Here is an 18,399-nt window from a genome sequence, read left to right on the forward strand (position 1 = left end):
GCAGTGAATCAGAAAAATAAATGAGATACCATAATTTTTATTTTATCTTTTCATTTTTTTCTTCTTTAATTTTTTATTTATTTTTCACATCAGACAGCTAAAGCATAGACATCATAACAAGATTTGAGGGAGGAACATCTCACACATGAGCATGGAACTCCAATCAAGGATACTGTGATTTTTAAAAAATATATTAAAAATAAAGAACACTGTTTTAATAGCAAGTCCACTGAAGATCTCTTTGAGAAGCAATGTTTACACTTACTTTTTTTTTTTTTTTTAAGACAGAGTCTTGCTCTGTCACCCAGGCTGGAGTGCAGTGGCACGATCTCTGCTCACTGCAACCTCTGCCTCCCTGTTTAAGTGATTCTCTTGCCTCAACCATCTGAGTAGCTGGGACTACACGTGTGTGCCACCATGCCCAGCTAATTTTCGTATTTTTAGTAGAGACAGGGTTTCACCAGGCTTTTCTTTTCTAGGAGAATTTTTATTACAGCCTCGATCTCATTATTTGTTACTCATCTGTTCAGATTTTGGATTTCTTCATGGTTATATCTTGGCAGGTTCTAAGTGTCTAGGAATTTATTCATTTCTTCAGGTTTCCCAAGTAATTGGCCCATCATTGCTCATACTAGCCTCTAATGATCCTTTGAATATATGTGGTTTCAGTTGTAATGTCTCCTTTTTTATTTCTGATTTTTTTTGGATCCTCTCTCTTTCTTAATCTAGCTAAAGCCTTGTCAATTTTGTTTATCTTTTTTAAGAAACCAAATTTTTGTTTCATTAATCTTTTCTAATGCTTTCTTCATTTAAACTTCATTTATTTCTGCTCTGATCTCCATTTCTTTTTTCTTCTACTAATTTTGGGTTTTGTTTGCTCTTGCTTTTCTAGTTCTTTTTTTTTTCCTTTTAATTTTACCTTTTGTTTTCATTTTACATTTTTTTCACTTAGCTTCAGCATTTTTTAAAACAAGTCAAAATCATTAAGTGTTAAGTGTATTCATAGGTCTAGCCATTTGGGCATTTCATATTTTCAAATTCCACTTTAATAAGTAATACTTATTCTACTGGCATTTGTTTTTAAGAGGGCAGCTTAAAGTAAGCTGTAGGTAGTTGTCTGGTTCATATCTATATAAACTTGCAAAGAAAAATAGGCAGTTAGCTCCCATAGGAGCATGAGAAGTGACTCCACCTATTTTGTATTTAGCTACCATAGTACTATGTTTCCAAAATTAATTTAAATTACAGAATTTTTCCCAACTTCACCTATACCTACAAACCCAGCTTATAACTTCTCTTAGTCCTCTTCTTTCCATCCTTGCTTTCACGTGTATCATAAGAATGGTCCTTACTTTTTACAAGGAGAATAAACCTTATTTCCAAAATCCATATTCAAATTACAGTTGTTTCTCTCTTGAAAAGGTCAGGTCTATTTGTTTGGAAAGCAGTTTTTCACTACTATCCCCTTTATTTAATTGAGACAATTTAAAGGGGACTTGTCTCACACAATGTTCAAAGTGTCATTTTACAAGTGTTTCTTAATTATAGAGCTTTTCATGATTCTATCACCTTCACCTCTAAATCAGCCATCATATATTAAAGTGAGACCATCCAATTACTTCCCGTAAGTGAAATGCATACCTTGAGTATTTATAATGTGCTAGGCATTTGGATTATTGTCATTATGTTATTATTTCTTTTTAGTAACTTTTTTAAGATACACTAAATAATTATTTGCTAGGCACTGGCCTAAGCACTTTGCAAATATTAACATCATTTTGAAGTTTTTATTTATTTATCTCTAATTGGCATATAATAATTTTGTATATTTATGGGGTAAAATGAATTTTTTTGAGGTGAAGTCTCACTCTGTCTCCCAGACTGGCATGCAGTGGCATGATCTCAGCTCACTACAACCTCCACCTCCCAGGATCAAGTCATTCTCCTGCCTCAGCTTCCTGAGTAGCTGAGATTACAGGTGGCCACCACAATGCCCAACTAATTTTTTGAATTTCTAGTAGAGATGGGGTTTCACCATGTTGGTCAGGTTGGTCTTGAACTCCTGACCTCAGGAGATCCACCCACCCTGGCCTCCCAAAGTGCTGGGATTACAGGCATGAGCCACCATGCCTGTTCAAAATGTGATATTTTGATCTACGTATATATTGAAGAAAAATCAAGCTGATGAACATACATCCACCACCTTCCCAACTTACTTTTTGTGTTGAGAACATTTAAAATCTATTATTTTGCCAATTTTGACATATACGTTATTATTATCTGTGGTCACCATATAGTACAATAGATAATTCCTCCAGTCTAACTGAAACTTTGTACCCTTTGATCAACATCTCCCCTTTCTGCATCCTTCATCTTTCCCATAGCTCTGGTAACCACTTTTCTATTCTGTTTCTATGAAATCAACTTAAGATTCCAAATACAAGTGAGATCATGCAGTATTTATCTTTCTGTACCTAGCTTATTCCACTTAACATAATGTACTCCAGTTATATCCATGTTGTCACAAATGACAAAATTTTTGAACATTTTTAATTCATAACATTTTAAATTCGTATAACAAAACATGAGGTAGGTACTACTGTTAAACTGGTTTTTGCTTTTTTGTTGTTTTTTTGCTTTTGTTTTTGTTTTTGAGACAGAGTCTCACTCCGTCACCAGGCGCCAGGCTGGAGTGCAGTGGCGCGACCTCTGCTCACTGCAACCTCCGCTTCCCGGGTTCAAGCAATTATCTCCTGCCTCAGCCTCCTGAGTAGCTGGGACTACAGGGGCACACCACCATGCCCAGCTTATTTTTTTTTATATTTTTAGTGGAGACAGGGTTTCACCATGTTGTCCAGGATGGTCTTGATCTCTTGACTTCATGAGCCGCCCGCCCACCAGCCTCGGCCTCCCAAAGTGCTGGGATTATAGGCGTGAGCCACCACGCCCGGCCAAACTCGTTTTACAGATGCAGGATGTGACATACGGTATATAAAGAAGCCAAAAGACACAACCTAGTGAGTGACAGAACTGAGAATGTAATATGGGCAGTCTGTCCCCAGGTCCCTTCTCTTAACCATCATACTCTCCTATTTTTCCGGTAACCAGCGTCTCTCACTCTATAGATACATTACACTAGTAAATTCTAAAATTAGTATATGAAGCAATGTGTCATTCCAAATATTCAGGGATAGGTCCCTAAAACGCAGGGAGTACTCGCTTAAACACAGGAACCATTCCTATGATGTTGTTTTAGTTCACAGAACTGAACCAGAAGAGGACTTCATCACTGTCCTCTCTCCTCTCACCCTCCTTTGTGTGGGACTTCATCCAGATTATAAAGAATACATGTAGACACAAAATTTCTCTAGAATCACATCATTTGGAAACTTGTCCAGAAGACATTTTCCTACTAGCTCCAGCTCTACAAAGAACAAGCCACAGACAGCTGTACAATTGGGCCCCTGTTTGGGATTCCAGGACATGCCTGTAGCCAAAATGACAGAATCTCACATTTGGGTAGCCTGAGACAAAAGCCCACTATTGAAGCTTGGGGGTCAGTCGGTGTTTAGCTCCACCCACCAAAACCATAGTGGAGTAAAAGTAGTTTGCTCAAAAGAGGGTGTGGGTTGGAAAGAAAACAGAGCCTGTTCTGATTTGGATAGACTAAAATTTTTTTTATTCTATGAATGAGTGTTATTATTGGCTCACTTACCAGTAAGCTCTAGTAAAATTCTGGTGAGCTGTAAGAAGGTAACTTGTTCACGGTTATTCAACAAGGAAGGGACTGAATCAGGATTTAAGCTGAAAACAGTATCCAGCTTTTAACCATTAGTCAGTTTATAGTAAGACTTCCTCTGTGTAGTATAGTTGTACTTAAGCTCACACTGACTGGGGAAGAAACTCATTGTTTCCTGTGCCATTCAAAAGAAGGAAGGGAAACTAAACAGGCTGATAATCTACTTTGAACCACTCGCCTTACTACATGCTTTAACGTATGATCTTATCTGTTTTTCAGCTCAATTTTAAGAATGGGGTGTATTTATTTTTTTAACTAATTGTCAGTTAAGTAACAAGCTCAAGGCTATACATCCAATTTTATTTAGAACCATAATTCCAGCTAGGGTCTACTAGAAACCCATGCCTTTGAAGTAGCTCAGAGGTGCTCATGCTTTCAAATATCATGAACCAGTGAAATGTTTTTTAAAAACCAGTTAACTAACCTACATGAAGTGTAAATTTTCTATTTTGTCATCTTAGGACATATAAAAACAAACTAAAACAGGAAAGAAGCAGAAAGAAAACAGGAGAAGGAAATAGAGAAGAAAGAGGAGAAGGAGAAGGATGAGAAAAGGGAGGAGGAAAAGAAGAAGATACACACAAACACCCTCCCATCTACTGTAACCTTCACATTGTAAAAGAAATCAGCACTTTGTAGTAGAGATCATCCCATGTTTTAAATGAGAAATTAAAATTCAGAGAGATTAAATGACTAACTTTCCTAAAGTCACAAATAGCCCACCTCTTATTTATGCTGTGGGTCTCCTCTTTGTTCAGTTCTGAATGCCTGGCCTGTATCCTATGCTTTTCTTTACTTCTCACCCTGTGTCTAGAGGGAGGTACAAAGAGAAGGACCCAAGCCTAGCAAAAAAGCAACAATAAATGTACATTCATGGAGATGCTGGCAGTTGACTTAAACTTGAGCCACTTCTCAAAAGTAGCACCTATCGCTTTCTGACATTTGTTTAGTGATTGTTATTTACCAAACACTAATAAGCTCATAATCTCTATAAAAAGGACAGTTCTTAACATTGTTCAATTGTTTTATATAAGACGTGGTTTTTTTCACCCAGGACCTTTAAACACCTAAGAAGAACCTCTTTGGCACCAAATTCAGGAGGCACTCTGTTGTTCATTCACACTCTGCGCACCAAACGAGTAGCGTTGCCTGGAAATCAGGTCTCTAGAATGCAGGCATCTAAGATGGAAGCACTCTACCACATCTTCCGCAGAGGTTACTCCTCCTTGTCAAGGTGAAAGTGAATCATTTACTATATATTTCCTTACTATTTTTTAAAGTTCAATTCAATCTTTAGCTATTTCCCGTTTCTAGTTTAAATTGTTAGTTCCATCAAAATAAAATGCCTTATCAGATATCTTATTGGTATGCACCCCCCCAAAAAAAAAGGATTTGTGCCACATACTTAATATAAATATATCTTGGTCATTGATCTGGAAGAATAAAATCTTTTTTAATGAAATAAAAGAATCTCATTCATGTTGACTGGCAAGTGTTTTCTATGTGCCTTGAAGAATACAATACGTAGGTTGTTTTTTTGGTGTGTGTGCTTCAGAATTTATATTAACTCATATTGTTATATTATAGGAGAAAAGATTTTTTTATTACTAATCATATAGTTTAGAGGAAGGGAACTATGTGTTATGAATCTCCACACATGCTGAAAATAGATGCATAAAGTGTTTAGTTTGAAAACAGACTGCACTGATTGACTTAGCCAGAAGTTATAAATGGCATGGTTTGCTGTGTTAGTTTATGAAACTATAATGCATAATATTGGCTAAGACCATTATCCTGTCTGAAAACTAATCCTGATGGACAAATGTTTAGCAATTCCATGTAGCTTAAACATATTGAGTTTTCAGAGCAGATAATTCATATAGAATTCTCTCACTTCTAGGAATTTGAAAACATTCACAGAGTGCATTTTTGCTTTTCTTTAATAGAAGTGTGTGTGTGTGTGTGTATGTGTACATACACACATGTATACACACACACACACGTATTTGTCTGATGGTGACAGATTACACTGTTCTCTAAAGTTCAGGGTGAAAGAATTCTCTGCAATTAAGTCCTAACACTCATCAAGCAAAAAATTAATACTTAAGGCTGTTTCTGGACCAAGTAAACACATTTATGTAAACTTAATTACATAAATGGACTTAGTTGGTCCAGAAAGGAGCTAAACAGTATTCAAGGGTTGTAAATGTGATTCTTGCCTCATTTAGTTTGAAAAAAACACCCATTAAAAAAAATAATAATCTCAGCTTTATTTCTACATGCCAAGTTCAATACAAAAACTCATTGAAAACTACTTCTAGAAATAAGTATTATCAAAGATGTAATTAAATAAAACATTATTGATTATTCTTTAGATTTAGAATTAAGTTCATGACTGGGCCCTTATACATAACTTAAATCATTGAGCCCTTATACACAACTCAAATCACTGGAATTCCTTTTTGTTTACAAGTGTCATTGTCAAAGACGATGGTAATTAAGATCCAAATATGTTATTTTAAATAATTTGTTCTTTTTTTCTGTTGGCAAATATTGACATATTTTGAAAGATACTCTTGACAAAGCTTCCAAAGGAATGTTTACACAGCCATTGAAATCATAAAGGCTATGTTTAGGGGCAATTTATTGAACTCTGTGACAGGAAGATGTTTAAAAGACAGCGTATCAGAGACATTTGATTCCACTATATATTTTTTAATCTAGCTTCAGAAAAAAAGGAGTATATTTATTTTATTGATATATATCCTGGCTCTTCTTGTAAAATATTGAAATAGTAATTCAGTTTTTACATGTTGGAAATCAGAAAGTATTATTACTCCCATCATTCTTCAATAACCCTTTCCTACCCTCGTCCCATTCCCTTGCTTCAGAGTAACATAAACCACCAACATAAAGCCTTCCTGGAAAAGTGGGATGTTTCTCAAAATATATTCAGTCTATTATCTCTTAGCAAGGTATGTAATTATTGGCGTCATCTCCAGTAGCATCCTGCCATATTTTATGTTTCTCAAAGTGCCAGAGCACCTAAGAGGTAAGCAAAAGTAGAACTAGAATCCCTAAGCTTTTTGTGTTCTATTTCACACAGAAAAAGAATGCTTCTGGGCTGGGTACAATGATGTGCACCTGTAGCTGCAGCTACTCAGGAAGCTGAAGTGGGAGGATTACTCGAGCTTAAGAGTTTCGATCTAGCCTGGGACACATAGCAAGACCTCATCCCTAAAACAATTTAAAAACATAATAATGCTTTTATTGTTCCATGCTAAAAATTAAATGATCACCGAGCTCTATTGTTTCTGGGTCTGAGGATTACTCGAGCTTAAGAGTTTCAATCTAGCCTGGGACACATAGCAAGACCTCATCCCTAAAACAATTTAAAAACATAATAATGCTTTTATTGTTCCATGCTAAAAATTAAATGATCACCAAGCTCTATTGTTTCTGGGTCTGCCTACCTATTGTTTCTTGGTATACCTATAGTGTACATAGTGACAGTAAAAGCAATTACAACAATCTGCCCTGCTCTAAAGCTATGAAGTTTGGGCAAGTGATATTAAATGCTCTGTGTACTTTTATATTTAATATTCTTTACATATGCTTCATGCAGCCCCAAGGATGATTTTGAAATGAGTGATCGTGTCACTTTCACACCTAACACAACAGATTTCCGCAATCTCAAGTATCCTCAAACTAGTGAATATTTATCTACTCATTATCACCCCATTGTCTTTTGCTGCTTTCCTACCTGACATCACAGAAGGCAGTGTGTAGAGCAGTGAGGAAGGGCTGTGTATGATTCAACCCTCCCTATCTGGTAGTCCTGGCTGTCACTAAATATCATAAGGACCTGCTGTAGCAGGTTGGGTTATTTGGGAAGTTAACTCTGAGACAGATATTTGTGTGGTAGGGGAGGTTTGCTAGATTTAGCAGACAAAAATTCAGGATGCTTGGTTAAATTTGAATTTCAGATAAACGATAAATATGTTATTAGTATATTTCATGTCCTAAGCCATATTTGGGACATGCTTCTACTAAAAATTATTTGTCTGAAATTCTAATTTAATTGTGTGCTCTGCATTTTATGTGGCTCTCTACTTGGGAGTACTTTCAGGATCAACGACTATGGGAAGTGAAGAAAGAAGGGCTCCACAGAAAAGGAAGTTGCAATTACAGCAAACATCTCACTAGGCCCATCTTAGAGCGAGCTCTGGAGATAGACAACCCTTCAGAATAGTCCCCCATTTGGGAAGGGATGAACCAGAATTTTGAACCCTTTCAAGACAGTCATTGAATGCAGGTTGTCCCAGAAGGGGGCATGACCTCATCCAGATGGGCTCTGTTCAGCCAAGGAAACTCTCTGCCAGAATCAGCTGAGAGCAGTTGTCCTATGCAAGGGTAGGAGGGAAGCTAACTGGCACATCGCAGGCTTCACTACACTTACCCAGTCTCATCCACTCACTTAACGACAACAGCAAAAAAGATAGACATGATGCTAGAATGTCTGGACGTGAAGCTCCAAACAGAAGGATTTTGTGAAACTGGTTTTCCTTTATAGCAGTCATTCTTTAAAATGCGTTAGGCCAGGCATGGAGGCTCATGCCTGTAATCCCAGCATTTTGGGAGGCCCAGGCGGGTGGATCATCTGAGGTCAGGAGTTTGAAACCACCCTGACCAACATGGAAAAACTCCCATCTCTACTAAAAATACAAAATATGCCGGGCGTGGTGGTACATTCCTATAATCCCCACTACCTGGGACACTGAGGCAGGAAAATTATTATTTGAACTTGGGAGGCGCAGATTGTAGTGAGCTGAGATAGTGCCATTGCACTCCAGCCTGGACAACAAGAGTGAAACTCCGTCTTAAAAAAAAAAATTATTGTGCATCAAACATATGATAACATTTTCTGTCCTCTGCAAATATAAAGATATCACTTTTGGCCCTCGATGTGATCACAACTTAGAGGAACTCAAATAACTATATACACTCAAACAAACAGTGGGGTGGATGCTCTCTACTGGGGATAAGAACAGGGCAATGGATACTGCCTGGAAAAAGAGGGCTGATGCTTCAGAAAAACAGAAAGGAAATATTGTTTTAAAGAACAAAGATTTGCCAGTTATAGAATGAGGAATTGAGCTGGAGAGTGAAGAGGAAGGATATTCTAGGCCAGGCGTCCCCAAACTACGGGCCCGCGGGCTGCATGCAGCCCCCTGAGGCCATTTATCCGGCCCCCTGCCGCACTTCAGGAAGGGGCACCTCTTTCATTGGTGGTCAGTGAGAGGAGCACAGTATGTGGCGGCCCTCCAACGGTCTGAGGGACAGTGAACTGGCCCCCTGTGTAAAAAGTTTGGGGACGTCTGTGAATCTAGGCAGACATTAGAAATATTTGTCCCAGTAACATTGCACGTCTATCAATAACCTCTGGTTTGACCTTTCTAGATTATATGATTCCATCTCTTCTCCCTGAAGAAAAAATAAGAACTCAGAAGTGGTTTTTAGCTGACATACAGAAACAATCCATTTAACTTTCTCAAGTGCAAAGAAAATATTTACAATAGCCAAAATTCTGAGTAAGAAATGAAACAATTAGAAACATAATAAGGTATTACTTTGTGATGGTATCTACATGCTGTTCTATGGGAAGAAAAACAGAATATTCTTTAATACAATATGACTATATGCAAAGATTTTAATGCAGTAAGAGCATTAGGAAGAAAACTCATTATAGCAGTTTTTATGTAAATGTAAAATGTTGAAAATCACCTTAGTAAAACAAATAAAATTTCTATAGTAACAATTATCATGTGTACTGACATAAAACCTTATGAACTCTTGTGAAAAAGTCTTTTTTTCTTTCAAACACATTTTCTTTTCAACACATTTCTTTCAAACACAGGTCATCATTAGGTATATAGGAATTAATATGAAATAAAGTTATACATATTTTCCATATTATTTAGGATCTCTATGGGATTTTAAATTCACCAGGTCGAATGCAAAGTTCAGATATGTTTCATGCTGTTTTCTCAAAGGCAATCCATCTATAAATTTATCATCATATTTGTATCACTTAGTTGACATAACCATTTAAATTACACAATTTTCTAGTAATTATTTACATCTTTCGTCATGGTTCATGAATGTTAATCATGTAGTGTCTATTTCTAGGTGATGTAATCAGAGAAATGAATTCTATCTCTTTCAAAGAAGTCCAGATGCTCTCAGGACTGCCAAAATTCCAGGACAACTCCCAGTCCTTCTGTGACGTGAACTCAGTGGCATTTGACCTGTTGCTGATCACTGCTCTTGTTTCGAAATATTCTACTTTGGATCACACAGCAGCACTCTATTCTGACTTTCCGCCAGCTTCTCAGCTTCTCACATTCTTTCTTCCCCACCTTATTTGTGGATTCTTGACCTTATTCTACAAGTTTCTCAAGGCCCAGTGTTGCTGAACTTTCTATCTTCAGTCTTCAGTCCTCTTAACATCTTACCTTCTACATTTTTACACTCTTCTACTCCTTTCTTCCTTTTTTGTTGTTGTTTTGTTTTTGTTTTTGTTTTTTTAAAGCCAGGGTCTTGCACTGTTGCCCAGGCTGGAGTGGTGCAGTGGCAAGATCATAGTTTACTGCAACCTCAGTTGCAGTTTGGTTGAGCCCAAACTCCTGGGCTCAACCAATGCTTCCACCTCAGCTTCCCAAGTAGTGGGATTACATGGGTGCCACCATAACAGGGTAATTTTTAAACTTTTTGTAGAGACGAAGGTCTCTATGTTTCCCAGGTTGGTCTCCAACACCTGGCCTCAAATGACCCTCTTATCTTGCTGGGATTACAGGTGAGAGCTACCATACCTGGCTACTTTGCATACTCTTCTAAGAGGATTAATTCACTCCAAAGCCTTGCCACTTTGTTCCTATGAAAACCACTTTACTCTAAGCTGAAACTCTCATCCTTCTCACCTCGTCAGCTCTTTTGCTTTATTTTCTCTGCCAAGGATAATAACAACACCAATTTTTAGATAAACAAAAATCTTGGAGTCACTTTGACTCCTCGTTGTTTTACCCACCCACCTGCCAAACTCCAACTGGCCACCAAGCTCTATACCCTGAATCTCCTTCCCACTAGTCTTCAGCACTACTTTTCTTGATTATGATAACAGCAGCTCTGCCTGCATCCTTGTTCCTTTCAATTCATTCTTCACACTGTAGCCAGAGTGAACCTCCTAAAGCATAATGGGAAACATGCCCCCTCCACTTACTATCCTTATAGATAATACCCCAACATCTCAGCATAACATGCAAGTTCCTTTACAAACTATCCTCTGCTGCTTCCTCAACCTTACCTTGTATTTTTCATTTTTAATTATTATGGGTATTTAGGAGATGTATATATTTGTCGGGTCCATGTGATTTTTTTAAAGACAGAATCTCGTTCTGTTGCCCAGGCTGGAGTGCTATGGCGTGATCACGGCTCACTGCAACCTCTGCCTCCTGGGTGCAAGCAGTTCTCTTCAGCCTCCTGAGTAGCTGGGATTACAGATGCCCACCACCACAACTGGCTAGTTTTTTTTTGTATTTTTGGTAGAAATGGGGTTTCACCAACGTGGCCAGGCTGGTTTCGAACTCCTGGCCTCAAGTGATCTGCCTTCCTTAGCCTCCAAAAGTGCTAGGATTACAAGCATGAGCCACCACACCTGGCGCATGTGATGTTTTGATACAGGCATACAATGCATCAAAATCACATTGGGATAATTGGAATATCCATCACCTCAAGCATTTATCCTTCCTTTGTGTTATGAACACACCAATTCCATGTTTTTAGTTATTTTAAAAAATACAGTAAATGATTATTGATTGTAGTCACCCTGTTGTGCCATGAAATACAACATATTATTTGTTCTATCTAACTATATCTGTGAACTCATTAACCTCTTGTAGGGGGGTCAGAGGTTTGGGGAGCTGATCAAAGAAAAAGGCCAAGAAACAATAGTACACAGAAGCTTTACTGGATGATGGCTGGACGGGTGTGCATGTGAGTGTCCCTAACAATAGCAGTCTGTACTGATGAATGGCACAGATGTCCCAGTGTGAAGGCAGGAGAGGGCAAGGAAGTCTCTGGGGGTGAAGCACAATGGACCAGGGGCTTAGGTTATCTGCTGATATCCACTTGGCAGCACTGTGATTCTGGATCAGAGAGTTCCCAAGGGCAGAAGCAGCTTGGGACTTTATGGATTGGAGGTTATCTATTGCTTGCAAATGTGAGGTGAGGTTGGGCAGGGTGGGCAAAGCAGGTAGGTTCTGAGTAGCTAAAAATCTACTTGTTTGTGCTATTTTTTAAATAACTGAATATGGAGAAAATTTGAGTTCGGCACTTGGTGGGCTTTTGTACTAACAGTTCTCAGCCTGTGAGGAAGAAATTAACAACCTAGGGGTCAATACACAGAGGACACCTTTGCCTCATTTATAAAATACTTCACACCATTTCCTTACAGAAAATCTCCTTGATTTGCTTAGTCAAACTATTTGGCTTCCTGCAAATGAATAATTCACTTTTACACATCTGCATTGTTAGCCAAAACACTCTTAGGGAGCTTACTATTCAGTAGAGGAGAAAAAAAAAAGGTTGAATAACACAGTTGGTGGCAAGTATTAGAAGAAATAAACTAATTTCATGCTTATATACCCAACGTGTATAATAAAAACCTTCAACAAATCAGAAAGATTAATGTATTAAACATATTCTGAGTCACCAGGATACCACTAAAGACAGCTCTCCAGGTTAGTACCCAGATGAATATGGATTAGACACATCATACAAGATCAATGAGTGCCTAGAGCTTGTGGCATGTTATTTAATTCTCATATTACTCATGGGAGCTGGCTATTAAAAGCCTTCTTTTGACAGATGAGGAAATTGGGGCTCAGGGTAGAAAAGTAACTTGCCAAAAGTCACAAAATTAGAATTTGGAAGTATGGAACTTCACACCGAAATCTGTCTATTAGCAAAGCATTTGCTTTCTATCAAAACACACGGACCATCAAACACCTACAAATTCATTCAACAGGACTTTTTTCCACCCATTTATTCCCTTTCATCAAGGAGATTTTCTTCTCCACATCTGCCAAATTCTCAGAAATTCCGAGTATGCTGTGATAATGATCATTTCCACAGACCCTCACTCAATTGCCAGAGCACAAGTTCAAGGTTCTAGAATCTCAGAAATATGGGGCAGGAAACAAAGGGAGAGAGTAGAGAGTGGAGTTTTCAAGAGTAGCTGTTTGGGACAATTTGCCTTAGATATGGCTTGAAGATCATTAGTATCAGTAGAATTTAATCCAGTCTAGGAGGTCATAGAGTTTAGGAGGCACTCCCTAATGAAGGCAGTAGGGAGGCCCTTGGCTCCAAGCAATTAGCAAGTTTATGAAGGACCCTGGTCCAACACCAGCAATAATGGCATAAGACAGTGCTCAGAAGTTAGGCAGGATTTCAAGCCTTTGATGAACAATGAGCCAACGATTCCCAGACTGGACAATAATGCAGAAGGAAGGATAAATGCCAAGGAACTAAAGAGATGCCCAGGGTTTATTCCTGGAACTCTGAATTCTAGATCCAGGCTCCATTACAAGGTTGGATTGATTTGGGAATTCAGCTAAGGCTGAGTTTGAGCACTTGTGACTGTATTTGGGGTCACTGAGAAGACAAAGGCAGCAGGTAAACCTAAGCCTTACAATAGCAGGGGAATCTGCCTGTTTTATTTTTTTAGATCCAAGCGAGATAAATGAACATTTATTGGCAGCATAGACCTAGACACAAATAATCATTAATTCACTGCCACATAAATGTTTCCAGTTTAAATCTGTGCTTATGGGCATGGGACAATGCATAATTTTCTCTCTTAAGAATTCAGAGGCCGGGCGCGGTGGCTCAAGCCTGTAATCCCAGCACTTTGGGAGGCCGAGGCGGGTGGATCACAAGGTCAAGAGATCGAGACCATCTTGGTCAACATGGTGAAACCCCGTCTCTACTAAAAATACAAAAAAAAAAATAGCTGGGCATGGTGGTGCGTGCCTGTAATCCCAGCTACTCAGGAGGCTGAGGCAGGAGAATTGCCTGAACCCAGGAGGCGGAGGTTGCGGTGAGCCGAGATCGCGCCATTGCACTCCAGCCTGGGTAACAAGAGCGAAACTCCGTCTCAAAAAAAAACAAAAAAACAAAAAAACAAACAAACAAACAAACAAAAAAATCAAAAAAAAAAAAAAAAGAATTCAGAGACAGAGATTGATTACTAAAAATATAACTTTCAGATCATTTCAGAAGTTTCAAGACTAAGGGATAAATTTTCCAAAAATATTGTCACAACAGCGTAATTATTCAATGTTTGAGTAATCGTTGTTTCCCAATGGAAAGCTTGTATCTTGAAAAATTTGTGTACAAACAAGTAGAAGAATTAGTTTCTTCATTTATCTGGAATGTGGGATATTGGTGAAATACTACAGAATAGGAAACAATTTGCTCCATAGAGACGCTTTCTATGTTCATTTTTCCTGCAAAACATCTCTAAAAACAACAACCTTTTTTTTTCTATGATACAAAATAATAAATTTATTCTACTTTGGATGTTACATTTCAAATGTATATTTAATGTAATTTCATTTGATATAAGTATTCTGTAATCAGTGAGAAGGAATGTCTAACATGTTAACTCAATATTTAGCAACTCCTAATTTCCTTGATATGTTTCATAACTTCCCTTGATTCTAAATAAGATTGTTTTTAAAGATATATTACTACTTCTAAGTTTTGTATTTTCTCAGTAATAGATCTAATATTTTGTTCCTATAAATTTACTAATATGTTTCATTAACAAACCTCAGTAATGAAGTGAGTATCCTCATAAATAAAGCTTAGATTACTATAAAATTTAAACAATATTACATAGCAGGATTTGTGTCAAATACTGCTATGTAATATTGTGTCTAAGTTACAGGATTTGTGTCAAATCCTGCTATGTAATATTTGGTCTAAGTTACAGGAGTGTTCTTTTGTTTAAAGAGCCTTCAAAAGATACAATTTATATACCATATAAATCACACACTTAAAATATACAATTCAGTGGTTTTAACATGTTTAAATACATGTGCAACTATCCCTCCACAGTTATTTTTAAAACATTTCATCACTTCACAAAGAGACTCCATATCCCTTATGTATCAATCCACTGTCCCATCACTACCCACTGTCCCTGAGCAACCATTAATCTAACTTTAAACTCTATGGAGTTGCCTATACTGCACATTTCTTTCTTTTTTTAATTATACTTTAAGTTCTGGGATACATGTACAGAATGTGCAGGTTTGTTACATAGGTATATACGTGCCATAGAGGTTTGCTGCACCTATCAACCCATCATCTACATTAGATATATCTCCTAATGCTATCCCTCCTCTAGCCCCACACCCAGCAACAGGCCCTGGTGTGTGATGCTCCCCTCCCTGTGTCCATGTGTTCTTATTGTTTAACTCCCACTTATGAGTGAAAACATGCAGTGTTTGGTTTTCTGTTGCTGTGTTAGTCTGCAAAACAGCAACCTCTTAAGAGAGACTGTTATAAAAAATGATGGCAACTTGTTAGAAAGTAATTAGATTTTTAAATTTTTATTTTTTATTTGTCTTTAATCCAACCATTGAATAAGGATAGTGTATTCCCTTATGAGGAGGCTATTTCTAGCTGGCTTCATTTATTGGAGAATTATGAGACCAGCTGCAGTCTCCTTATGGACCTATCAGCTTTGTTCATGCTGCTGAAAGACAATACACTATAGCTTTAATGAGTACAATGAGACTTCGGAAGAAAGATCAGGGTAGAAAGACATTAAAAGAGCCTAGAATAAAAGACATTCCTGATGTGATTCACGGGAGAATAAGCATATCCAAGAACAAGCTACCAGAACTTTTGGGAAACAAAAGTTTTTTGAGATGGAGTCTCACTCTGTCACCACCAGGCTGGAGTACAGTTGTGCGATCTCAGCTCACTGCAACTGCTGACTCCCTGTTTCAAGCAATTCTCCTGCCTCAACCTCCCAAGAAGCTGGGATTACAGGCACAAGCCACCACGCCCAGCTAATTTTTGTATTTTTACTAGAGACAGGGTTTCACCATGTTGGCCAGGATGGTCTTGATCTCCTGACCTTGTAACCCACCCAGCTCAACCTCCCGAAGTGCTGGGATTACAGTCATAATCCACCACACCCGGCGGGAAACAGACTTTAAATAGGCAGGAGAGGGGTCTCCATTCTCTTCTAGAGTCTCCCTAGACTTAACTTTGGACTTTATGAAATGTGGACTCATGTTAAAAGACCTCTGGACAATGCAGCAGGTTGTTAAATGTAACATTTTTTCTTTTCTCAGAATTTGAACTGAGGGCTTATTATCAGAGAAGTAAAAAAAGAAAACACCAACTACCTCTGTATCTTAAAGCAAAATTTTGGGCTACCTATGCAAGGCAGGCTAAGGGATTTTAAAGGATTCTGCTAGCTTCAGCTCATCACCTACTTCCAGGCTAAGTGAATAGAAGGATGTGTTTATTTGAGAGGTTTAAAGAGATTGAATATGGCATTAGTAAGGTTGCTTTGGTGAAATTTGTCAGAGTGTTGTGAATTTTTTTCTTCCCGTAAGGGAAAAGAAATGGAATGTTTCCCTCACATCTCAGGCTGAGAAACAACTTTGGATAGCTTAATAGGTATTCCCTGAAAGTTGAGTGATAAGGGGGCTGATTTGGTCTCCCACCTGGAATACAAAAGAAAGGCATTGCATTAGCCAATTGTCCTGGGGCATTAGAGCAACTAAAGACAGCTAAGTCAGAATATCCTGTATATTCAAGGCTGTGTGAGTTTCTCTAGAGTTGGATGGGAACTCCGCAGAAAGAAGCTGGACTGAGTCATCCTGATTGGGCCTCTGCTAAAGAGAAAGCCTTGGAGGTACGAGAGGATCAAGCAGCAATAATCAGATCTGACAGTAGGAATTCAAAAAGCTTGGAGGAAGATTGTAAGCAATTAACAATGGGAAGTATCTCTCATGCCAAAGGAACTGAAAGGGGAGTTCTCAAAAGAATCGCAAGAGTCCATATAAACAACAACAAAATATGGTTTTGAGTCAGCAACTACCAGAGGACATCAACACCGGATACACCTCACCAAGTAAGACCTTTCTACACCTTAATATCCTGCCCCTCCTGCTCTGAACCTGGAGGAGCCACGTGCCCAGCAGAATAACAGAGAATGAGTAGAGCTGAAGAAGATGGGCAGACAGAAAAGACACTGACTATAGTGACTCCCTTACTGCAGGGGGTCTGAGCCTTCCAGGCTTGAAATATACCTGAATTGGGGGAAGAGATAAACTTGAAACTGCACCACAGTGTGCGATAATGTGATTATGCTGAAGCAGACCTTTCATTGTTTAAGAGTAACCAGAAATATCGTGGCACATGGCCAAGATGCAGGTGCTATTTGACAGAGCTTAATGAAGTGTGGTGAGAAGTAACAGATCTTATACATAGCAACAAACTTGTTCAATAAACTGACAGCATTAAGGATCACAGGCACTCTCTGTCCTCTACAATCAGGAGAATTAGCTAATAGGTCATCACTGTAGCAAACCACAAGTGACGATGAACAGAATCTGTCTTGTCATTTTCTGTAGGTGTATGCTGCTTTCTAATTATTTCCCTTGTGTTTGCACTAAGCATTTAATAATGTTTTATAATAATATTCCAGACTTGTCCTACCTGGTAGTGACTAGTTAATCAGAGCCTTAAAGGAGTAGAGACTCATGTCCACTAGGTCAGTGATGGCATTCATTAGGATGAAGCCTACAGGAGGAGATGCAACACAGTGGAATAAGAACAGGAACTATGAGGTCCAACTGCCCCACTACAGATGCATTGCTCTTTCCTTTGTTACAAAACTGGAGAGATTATATTATTATGTTAGGGAGCCAGAAAATTTCTCAAAAATACTACCAAAACATGTGCAAGTATATATCTTATAGCTAGTCAGTTGCTGTGGATAATGTTTGTAGCTCTCAAAATTTATATGTTGAAATGTGGGGCCTTTGGGGGTAATTAGATTATAAGAGTAGAGCCCTTGTGAATGAGATTAGTGCCCTTATAAAAGAGGCCCAAGAGAGTTGCCTTTTTTCTTTCCACCATGTGAAGATACGAGGCATCAGCAGTCTCCAAAGCAGAAGAGAGCCTTTCTCAGCCTCCAGACCTGTTGTTATAAGCACCTGCTCTGTGATCCTTTGTAACAGCAACCCAAAGTGACCAAAACATTGGTTATATTAGAGTAATTCAAGAGTCATCTTTACTTAGGAGTAAAAGTATTTGATGTGTTAAATAAAGGAAGTATACATCCAATGTTCTGACACTAGGCAAATTAAAACATGGGAAAGTGCTGAGGATCAAATATTTCAGGAACTGGAGGTTGTTGTGGGGATCCCAGCCCTCACCCCACATCGTCATGAACAATAGGATTTTCAATTTACTTTTGTCCCATGTTGTGAAACATTTTGCACAATAGTTAC

At 38.2% G+C, this 18,399-nt stretch overlaps 1 long non-coding RNA gene and 1 pseudogene across 1 annotated transcript in view; both read right to left on the reverse strand.

Moving 5' to 3' along the window:
• Nucleotides 1-18,399, reverse strand: part of LOC141581658 (uncharacterized) — a 772,188-nt gene that overhangs the window by 456,614 nt on the left and 297,175 nt on the right. The gene's annotated exons all lie outside the window — the stretch shown is intronic.
• Nucleotides 88-201, reverse strand: LOC120365859 (small nucleolar RNA U13; annotated as a pseudogene).

This window comes from Saimiri boliviensis, chromosome 16, assembly GCF_048565385.1.
Source record: "Saimiri boliviensis isolate mSaiBol1 chromosome 16, mSaiBol1.pri, whole genome shotgun sequence".
NCBI classification, from domain to species: Eukaryota; Metazoa; Chordata; class Mammalia; order Primates; family Cebidae; genus Saimiri; species Saimiri boliviensis.